The sequence below is a fragment of the Phaseolus vulgaris genome, chromosome 10 (assembly GCF_000499845.2).
Source record: "Phaseolus vulgaris cultivar G19833 chromosome 10, P. vulgaris v2.0, whole genome shotgun sequence".
Taxonomy (NCBI): domain Eukaryota; kingdom Viridiplantae; phylum Streptophyta; class Magnoliopsida; order Fabales; family Fabaceae; genus Phaseolus; species Phaseolus vulgaris.
The window spans coordinates 10556427-10565204 of NC_023750.2; the positions used below are offsets into that span (position 1 = coordinate 10556427).

The window sequence follows — 8778 nt, forward strand, 5'->3', positions numbered from 1 at the left end:
AGTAATAATTGTCGTTTATATATGCACTTAACATGGCGGTTAAATAATTGTCGTTTATTCTTGAAGATAGACTATGTGTTAAAACACAACGATCCAAGAGCCACCTTGTTAATGCTAAAATAACTGTCGTTTTTCACCTTTTCTGCACCAGTGTCTACCAACAACTAATTTTATTATACATGTGATCATGAGCCATTAAGATTTCTCATCAAGATCCAAATAATTATAACGTGTTTTAAGAAGTAGATTGTGAAAAAGAAGGTTAAAACACTTAATATTGTTCAAAATTAAATTTTTAGCCAATCAACATGAATCATCTATCAACATTGTGAATAAATTGTATCTTTTGGAAATATCTTTGTAAACTATGTTGTGAAATGAGTATAATCATTACCAAGTGTAATTACGTTCCACCCACTTTCCCATTTTTCTCTCACATTCATTTTCTTTTCTTTCTCTCCTTCCTCACAAAATTCCTTATTCACTCTCTCTAATTTCTTTATACTCTCATTCATCCAATTCTTATATCTTTCAGAATTTGATCACACCTCGCAGTAGTTGAGATCTAGGGATCACTTTTAACTGGTCATATTTTTAAACAAAGTAAATTTTCATTTACTTTAAATAATCTTTATTCTTTTCATTTGCTTATGAATTTTATCATCAATCTTGGTAGGGATAGTTGAGAAAAGTGATCCTCTTAACTTGGTTAAGCTCATATTGAAATTTGGTTATGTTTGGATACTTTGTGTTAAGTCTCTATATTAAATAGTTTTCTTGCTTGAGTTTGAGCTTTCTTTAGAAGGAAACAATTTTAGGTAAGGGAAGTTATTTATATTTCTTTTATAGAACCTTAAGATAGATGATCTGGTTGTGAAAATGACTTGGTCACAAGATTTTGGTTTCAATGCAGGGATTGTGTTTTGTTTGAATGTTGAAATTGAATGTTATTTGATTTTTGGCTTAATAGATAATTGTTTTAGAATATTTTGAATTGGATATTCTTTTTGAGAAGTTGATTTAGTGATTAGATGAAAAATGTCAAGGAATATACTTTATTATTTTTGTTTATTTTATATTTTATTTTAATTTGTAGATCTGTTTTTATTTGTTTAATTTATTTTCATATTTGTTTTGAATTTATTTGTTTAATTTATTTTCATATTTGTTTTGAATTTATTTGTTTTTATTTTATTTTCATATTTAATTGGAATTTAAGTTTTCTATTTATTTTTAAATTTTAGAAAAAATATATTTTGTTACTGCTAGTGGATATTTGTGTTACCCTTGAATTAGTTGTCTTATATGATACTGAGAGGTCAAATTCCCAAATATCAATTATTGTTTGAAGTAGAGATTAAAAAGATAGCAAAAAGAAATAGAATGACATCAATTAAAATAATATATGTTAATGTTAATAAAAAAATTGTTTCTAAATTGAAGGTGTGTTTTGGAAAAGTTTTGGGGAAGCGTGCGGAATAGCTAGGGTTTTTGCTTCTATCTCTCTGCGCCGCCTGGTTCCTCCAACGCCAGGCCAACAGTCGCCGCCGCGGTGCAGCAGCAGTCGCAGCCTCCAACGACGCCTCCACCACTGGGAAGCTGCCAATGCCGTGAAACCAATGGTCGCCGTCCAGAGACATAGTAACGCGTCACTAATATTCTCCTCCAGCGAGATTCGTCCAGCAGCACTTCGATTCCATCCTCCACCGCGAATCATCGTTGCGAACCGCCACCGCGATACGTCTTGCACCGTGACGCATCCTCCACCGCCACGCGAGCTCCACTGCGACACGACCTCCACCGCGACGCGACCTCCACCGCCGTCTTCTTCAAGGAAAGAACGCTACGGTGAGGCGAGAACGAAGCAAGCACTGCGAGAAAGACGGGGACGAACCCAAATAGCAGCAGGTCCATGTTATGTAAATTAACGAAACCGAAACCCTAAATTGAAGATTTGGGGGTTTTAGTGTTTCCTACTACAGGTCCGGACTTGTTAGCCTTATAAATGGCGTAGGGCTCTGCGGGTTTCCTCATTCCATGGACTTATTTGATGGATCGAAAAGTATATCCTGATAATAAAGTTTTTCTATGTCCGGTCAAAGGAAGACTTTTGCCCAGGCTTTGGGAAATACATGTGACATTCCTTTGTCTCAGCTACCTACCCCTTGTATTAAGGGTGACATGATTGTTGTCCAGATTGATGAGGCAGATTACTTGGTTGGTCTTGAGGATTGCAAAACCCATCTCCATGGTCGGGTTATTCTATCTAAGGGGGATAAACCTCTCACACACCTGGATTTAACTAAAAAGTTGCAGCCGGTTTGGAAAGCTCTTGGACCATGGAAAGCAATTCCTCTTGGAAAGCATTTCTATGAGTTTGAGTTCGCTTCTATAGAAGACATGCGATGGGCCCTCGGGATGGGTTCCCTGAAGTTATCTCCTGGTTTATTGAGACTGTTTTCCTGGACAAAAGACTTTGTCCCAGCTACCATGAGGAGTACGAAAGCTCAAACTTGGGTTAGAATTTACCATTTGCCTTTGGAGTATTGGAAACCAAGAACAATATTTTCCATCTTCAGAGGCCTTGGTACTCCTTTGTCTTTGGATGAGCACACTATGAGAAAGAATAGGGGTATGTTTGATAAAGTGCTGGTGGATATTGATCTGCTGTCCCCTCTTCTTGATCACCTCTTGGTTGAACGTTCAGACTTTGCTTTTGTAGCTGGTGTGGAATATGAATGGCTCCCTCCATTTTGCTCTCATTGTAAGATGATTGGGCACGAGCTTGCTCAGTGCCGGGTGATCCATGACCAGGGTCGTGTTCCTAGGCCTCAACATAAACCTTCTCAGAAGACACCTTCTGATGAACAGGAACAAGGGAGGAACACGATTCCAACTCAACGTAAAGAATATCGGAAAAAAGATCTGCAGACGAAGCTCTTAGAAGGTCCCATGGATAATTTGAAAGTTGATGCTACTAGTGGGGTTAATGTAGGGTCACCCTTGGGTCACCTTGCTGATAAAACAGATGGAGGGGAGGATGATTTTGCAGATATGCCTCCTCTAGAGGATGCTTCAGATCATGATAGGTCCCCACCCAAGCAGGGGTTGTCCACTCCCACTTTGGATTCACTTGTTGTTATTCAAGCTAAGGACTCAGAGTCAAATTCAACGACTCTTATTGATGATCATCATGTGGAGGCCTTTGCTCCTGTGATTGTACCATCTCCGTTGCGTACTACCTCTCCTCGGAGGGCTAAATCACACGCAGATACTAATCCTAATGTGGAGATCTCTGCTATTGTGACTGTACCATCTCAGTCGCCTCATACCTCCCCTCGGAAGGCTAAATATATTGGGGATGTTAAAGCAATATCGTTGGTCCTTCAAAATCACTTTTCCTCTCTTGATGGCTTGGAAACTATAGATGTGGGAAGTGATTCTCATATTGGAGCGTCAAATATTCCACCTACCATTGTTTGAATTAATTAGGATCATATTGAAAATCAGGTTGTTTCAAAATTTTGGGCTGACTCTAATGAGATGGAGGAGGATGACAATGACAATTGGGAAGAAACAGTTCGCACTAAAAGAAAACCAGAGAGACCACCTAAGGTGCCTGGTAAATCCAGGAAAACTGCTAAGGCAGTTCTCACTACAACGTCGCAATGAAGATTTCTTCATTTTTTTGGAATGTCAGAGGATTGGGAAACCATAAAATTGTGGAGATGTTGCTTAATTTACTTAACCTACATAAACCTCTCCTGGTTTTTCTTGCTGAACCCATGATGTCGTACACTAATGCTTTCGACGTCCTTTTCAAATCGGTTAATATGCATTTGGTGGCTACGTCTCCTATTGTTAATAAAGTTGCTAAGCTTTGGTGTTTGCCGGTTCCTAATCTTGTCCAAAATTTCTTGGTTAATGATCAATTTATCTCTGTAACTTGTCTCCTGCAGGATAAAAGTTTTAGCTTTGCAGGTGTTTATGGTGCTAACACATACTTGTCTAGACGATTTTTGTGGAGGGATATTAGTTTCTTCACAGGGTCTTGTTGTATTCTGGGAGATTTTAATGTCGTGCTCTCGGCGGAGGACTGTAAAGGGGGGGTGGCTCCTAATCAGGTTTCTTGTAATGAATTCCTGGACTGGATTAATACTAATGATCTTTCTTGTATGCCTTTTACTGAATCTTGTTATACTTGGTGTAACGGAAGGAGAGGGTTGCATAGAATTCACAGAAGACTGGATAGGGCTTTATGTAATGGAGTGTGTCTGGATGAATGAGATTCTTGTACTTATCAGGTTCTTGTTAAAAATTGTTCTGATCATTCCCCTATTCTTGCTAGTCTTGCTAGTAATTCTTTGCGGAAGGTTAGCAATTTTCGTTTCTTTTCTATGTGGTTTCAGGACACTTTGTGTATGAAACTTATTCATGATTCTTGGGCTAATAAGGTTGTTGGTTGTCCTATGTTTATCTTGCAACATAAGTTAAAAAGGTTGAAACTTGAGCTCCGAGACTGGAATAAAAATTCTTTTGGTAATGTTCACAATGCAGTTCTTCTTAAGCAGGGTATCCTCTTTGGTATTAAAAAAAACTTAGAGACTGCTAGTTTGTCTGATAGTGATGGGCTTCTCTGTGAAGAAAAGATTGCTAAGGAGGAGCTTGATCATGCTCTTCACTGTCAATATTTGTTTTGGAAAGAAAGGGCTAAGATGTTATGGTTCAAGGATGGAGATCGAAATACCGCTTTTTTCCATGCTGTGGTCAAAAGGAGAAATAAATCTAGTGGGATTCATCGTCTACGGATTGATAATGAGGTTACGGAGGATCCTAAAATCATTGAGGATCATATTTTGGACTTTTATAAGAATCTTTATGCTGAGTCTATTTCTAATGTTCTCGATGCTGATACTATGGAAGATTTTATTGGTACTTATATTCCTGCGATGGTTTCCTCTGAGGTGAATATGATGTTGATTAAATGTCCTGATTTTTCTGAAATCAAGAATGTTGTTTTTAATCTTAACGGTAATAGTGCTCCAGGTCCTGATGGTTTTGGTGGTGTTTTCTATCATTCTTCTTGGGAAATTATTGGGACAGATGTTTGTAATGTAGTTCAATAATTTTTTAAACAAAATTGGGTTCTCCCTGGAATGAACAGTAATGTGGTATCTCTTATTCCTAAGATTCAGGGTACTGATTCCATTAAAGATTACAGGCCAATTGTTGTTGCTAATTTCAAATTTAAAATTATTTCCAAGATACTGGCAGACAGGCTTGCTCTTGTGGCTGCTAGAATCATTTCTCCTAATCAATATGGGTTTGTGCAGGGTAGACAGATTCAGGATTGCATTGGTATTGCTTCTGAGGCTATTAACATGCTTTCTAAAAAGGTTAGAGGAGGTATGTGGCTTACAAAGTTGATATTCATAAATCTTTTGACACTCTGAGTTAGAAGTTCTTATTATTAGTTTTGAAACGCTTTGGTTTTCACCCCTCGTTTGTCAGTTGGATTAGTACAATTCTCCGTTCAGCTATGCTTTCTATCAGAATAAGTGGTAGTTTGGTGGGTTTTTTTCCCTGCAGTCGAGGTGTAAGACAAGGTGATCCATTGTCTCCTTTACTTTTTTGTCTTGCAGAGGAAGTTCTTAGTAGAGGTATCTCTAAGCTTGTGAATGATAAAAATATTTTAAATATGGCTAGTCCGAAAGGTTATCTCACTCCTTCTCATATTTTGTATGTTGATGACATTTTTATTTTTTGTAGGGGAGATATTAAGTGTCTTCGAAATTTGAGTACTTTTCTTAAAACATATGGTGATTTTTCTGGTCAATATATTAATAACTCTAAAAGTAGTTTCTTCACCATGGATAATTCTCCAAGATTTGTCACCAAAATTCAAAATATTCTTTCTTGTAGTCATGGTTGTTTGTCTTTCAATTATTTAGGAGTGCCTATCTTTGTTGGTGCTCCAAAGTGTCGATTTCTTCAACCTTTGGCTGATAAAGTCAAATTGAAGCTAGCATCTTGGAAAGGTAAATCTCTTAGCATGATGGGTCGGATCCAGCTGGTCAATACAGTGATTACTGGATTTCTAGCTTATAGTTTTAATATGTATAAATGGCCTGTTCCACTTATTAAGCAAGTTGAGTAGTGGTGCCAGAATTTTATTTGGACTGGTGATATTATGAAAAAAGGTATCGCTACCGTTAATTGGGCGAAAATTTGTTCATCTCTTGAGGATGGAGGCTTGAATATTATTAATCTTCATCATGAAAATAATGCATATCTTCTTAAGCTTGCTTGGAACTTTGCTTATAGCAACAAACCTTGGTCTTTACTCTTGAAAGCCAAAGTTCTTAAATCAAAATACGAGTTTAGAATGGTTTATAGATCCTTTTCTCTTTGGCTTGGAATTAAACAATTTTATTCTATCATACTTGATTATACTTCTTGGACGGTTGGTACAGGTTCTTTTATTAATTTCTGGAATGATAAATGGTGTTCTACTACTTCTTTAGCAAATATTGCATGGTTATCTGATGGGGCTAGCATTCCGGATACAGTCTCTCAATTTTGGTCAGGTTATGATTGGAATATTCCTTTATCTTTACAGCAGATGCCGCATTTTTTTAATCATATCATGATTAGAGAGGAACAAGATATTACTAATTGGATTCTAGATGAGTCTGGTCGTTTCACTCTTAAATCGACTAGGACTTTTTTCTTGGAACCAGGAGTTCCATGTGGTTGGGGTAAGTTCATTTGGTCTTCATCTATTCCACCTTCCAAAACTCTAGTACTCTGGAAAATTTTTCATGGGCGACTTCCTACAGATCTGCATATTCAGAATAAGGGTTTGCATATATGTTCTATGTGTACGCTTTGTGAAAAGCATGAAGAATCTATTCAACATCTATTTTTTGAATGTTCTAATGCGTTACATATTTGGAGTTGGGTTCGACAAATTTTTCTTACTTCTCATTTCTCTAATAAGGATGATCTTCTTTCTTTTATTAAGAGTGATGGTAGTCCTTTAGTTAAATTGATTAAGCTTGCTGTGACAACCTTTTCTATATGGATGACATGGCGTATGAGGAATTATGCTAGATTTCAGGATAAGATTGAAGTTTCAAAGGTAATTAAAGATTTAACTTGTCTAGTGGGAAATTCGTCTAAAGCTTCAATGAAGAATGATATGTTGGATTTCAACGTGATTAATTTTTTTGGTATTAAGACTCGTAGTGGGAAAGTTCTTCGTCCTCTTCCTGTTAGATGGGAATTTCCTTCACCAGGCTGGGTTAAAATTAACATTGATGGGGCTGCTAGGGTTTATCCTGGTCTTGCTACTTGTGGAGGTATTTTTCATGGGAGTATGGGAGAATTTATTGGTGCTTTTTCAGGGTTTCTTGAAGTTCAGACTGCTTTGGTTGCTGAGTTTTATGGAGTTATACATGCTATGGAGGAAGCTCAAAAGATGGGACTTACTAATGTTTGGCTTGAACGTGATTCTGTCTTGGTTTGTGCTGCGTTTACTGCTAGGACTAATGTTCCGTGGATGCTTCGTAATTGATGGAATACTTGTCTTAATTTCTGTAGGTCAATCAGGTTTAGGGTTACTCATATTTTTCGTGAGGGAAATGCATGTGCTGATAAGTTGGCTAATTTAGGGTTCATTCATAGAGAATCATTTCATTGGTATAATAGACTTCCATCTAATCTGTTCTTAGAATTCTTTATGAATAGGTATAGTCTACCTATGTATCGTTTTTGTTAACATGTGGGTTTTGGTCTAGTCTCCCCATATTTTTGTATTTTCTTTCTTTTTCCTTTTTTCTAATAATACTTTTTCATGAGATGGCAGATGATTGTTGTTACTTGAGATGTCAGCCTAGCTGAGATGTCAAGTTGCATAGTGATGCCTAACATGAAAACTTTAAAAAAAAAAAAAAGACAATGACAAAAGAGAGGCAAAGAGACATTAGAGAGGAATCCTCAACCACTTTTCCCACTAATGTTTTTCAAGAGGATGCAACACGACAGAAGAGCAAGCACCACCTCCAAGGAGGACACTTGGAGATTATGCCATGCATCAGGAGCCAAGGCATGTTTTTAGTATTGCAATACCTGCTACCACCAGGGCCTTGGAGATGAAACCCGTTTTCCTTAGTCTCATCAGTACCCATCAATTTACAACTATGGATCACGAGGATCCATATACACATTTGGCTATATTTTATGAATTAGTGGGACAATGGATTTTCAATCAGGTGATATTGAAATTGTTTATATGCACTTGTTTCCTTTTTCATTAGCAGGAAAGGCTAAAGAATGACCCAAATCACATCCAAATCAAAGCCTCACTAGCTAGAAGGGATGTAGAGTAAAAATTTCAGTAAATATTCTTTCAAATCTCTCACTGCATCAAAGAAAAGTATGAAATTTCTATGTTCAGACAAGGAGCAGATGAAGCTTTCTGTGAGACATGGGAAAGATTCAAAATTATGCTGAGAAAATGCCTAAATCATGGATTTGAAGATATTCCTCAACTAAGCATATTTCTTAATGGTCTCAGATCTGATACTAAGATGCTCCTAGATGTTACAGTTGGCATCATAATGATGGTTGTTGATGTAGAACAAGCAACAAGGATTATTGATGCATTGGCGTCAATTGATTAGCAAGCACAACATGATAAACAAGGTATTCAAAAGAAAGGGTTGTTAAAATTGAATACTTTAGATACACTTTTGGCTCAAAATAAAATTATGACAT

General features: G+C 37.0%; 1 pseudogene; it reads right to left on the reverse strand.

Moving 5' to 3' along the window:
- Positions 1-8429: 8429 nt before the first annotated feature.
- Positions 8430-8536, reverse strand: LOC137819901 (small nucleolar RNA R71; annotated as a pseudogene).
- Between the last annotated feature and the right edge of the window lie 242 nt (positions 8537-8778).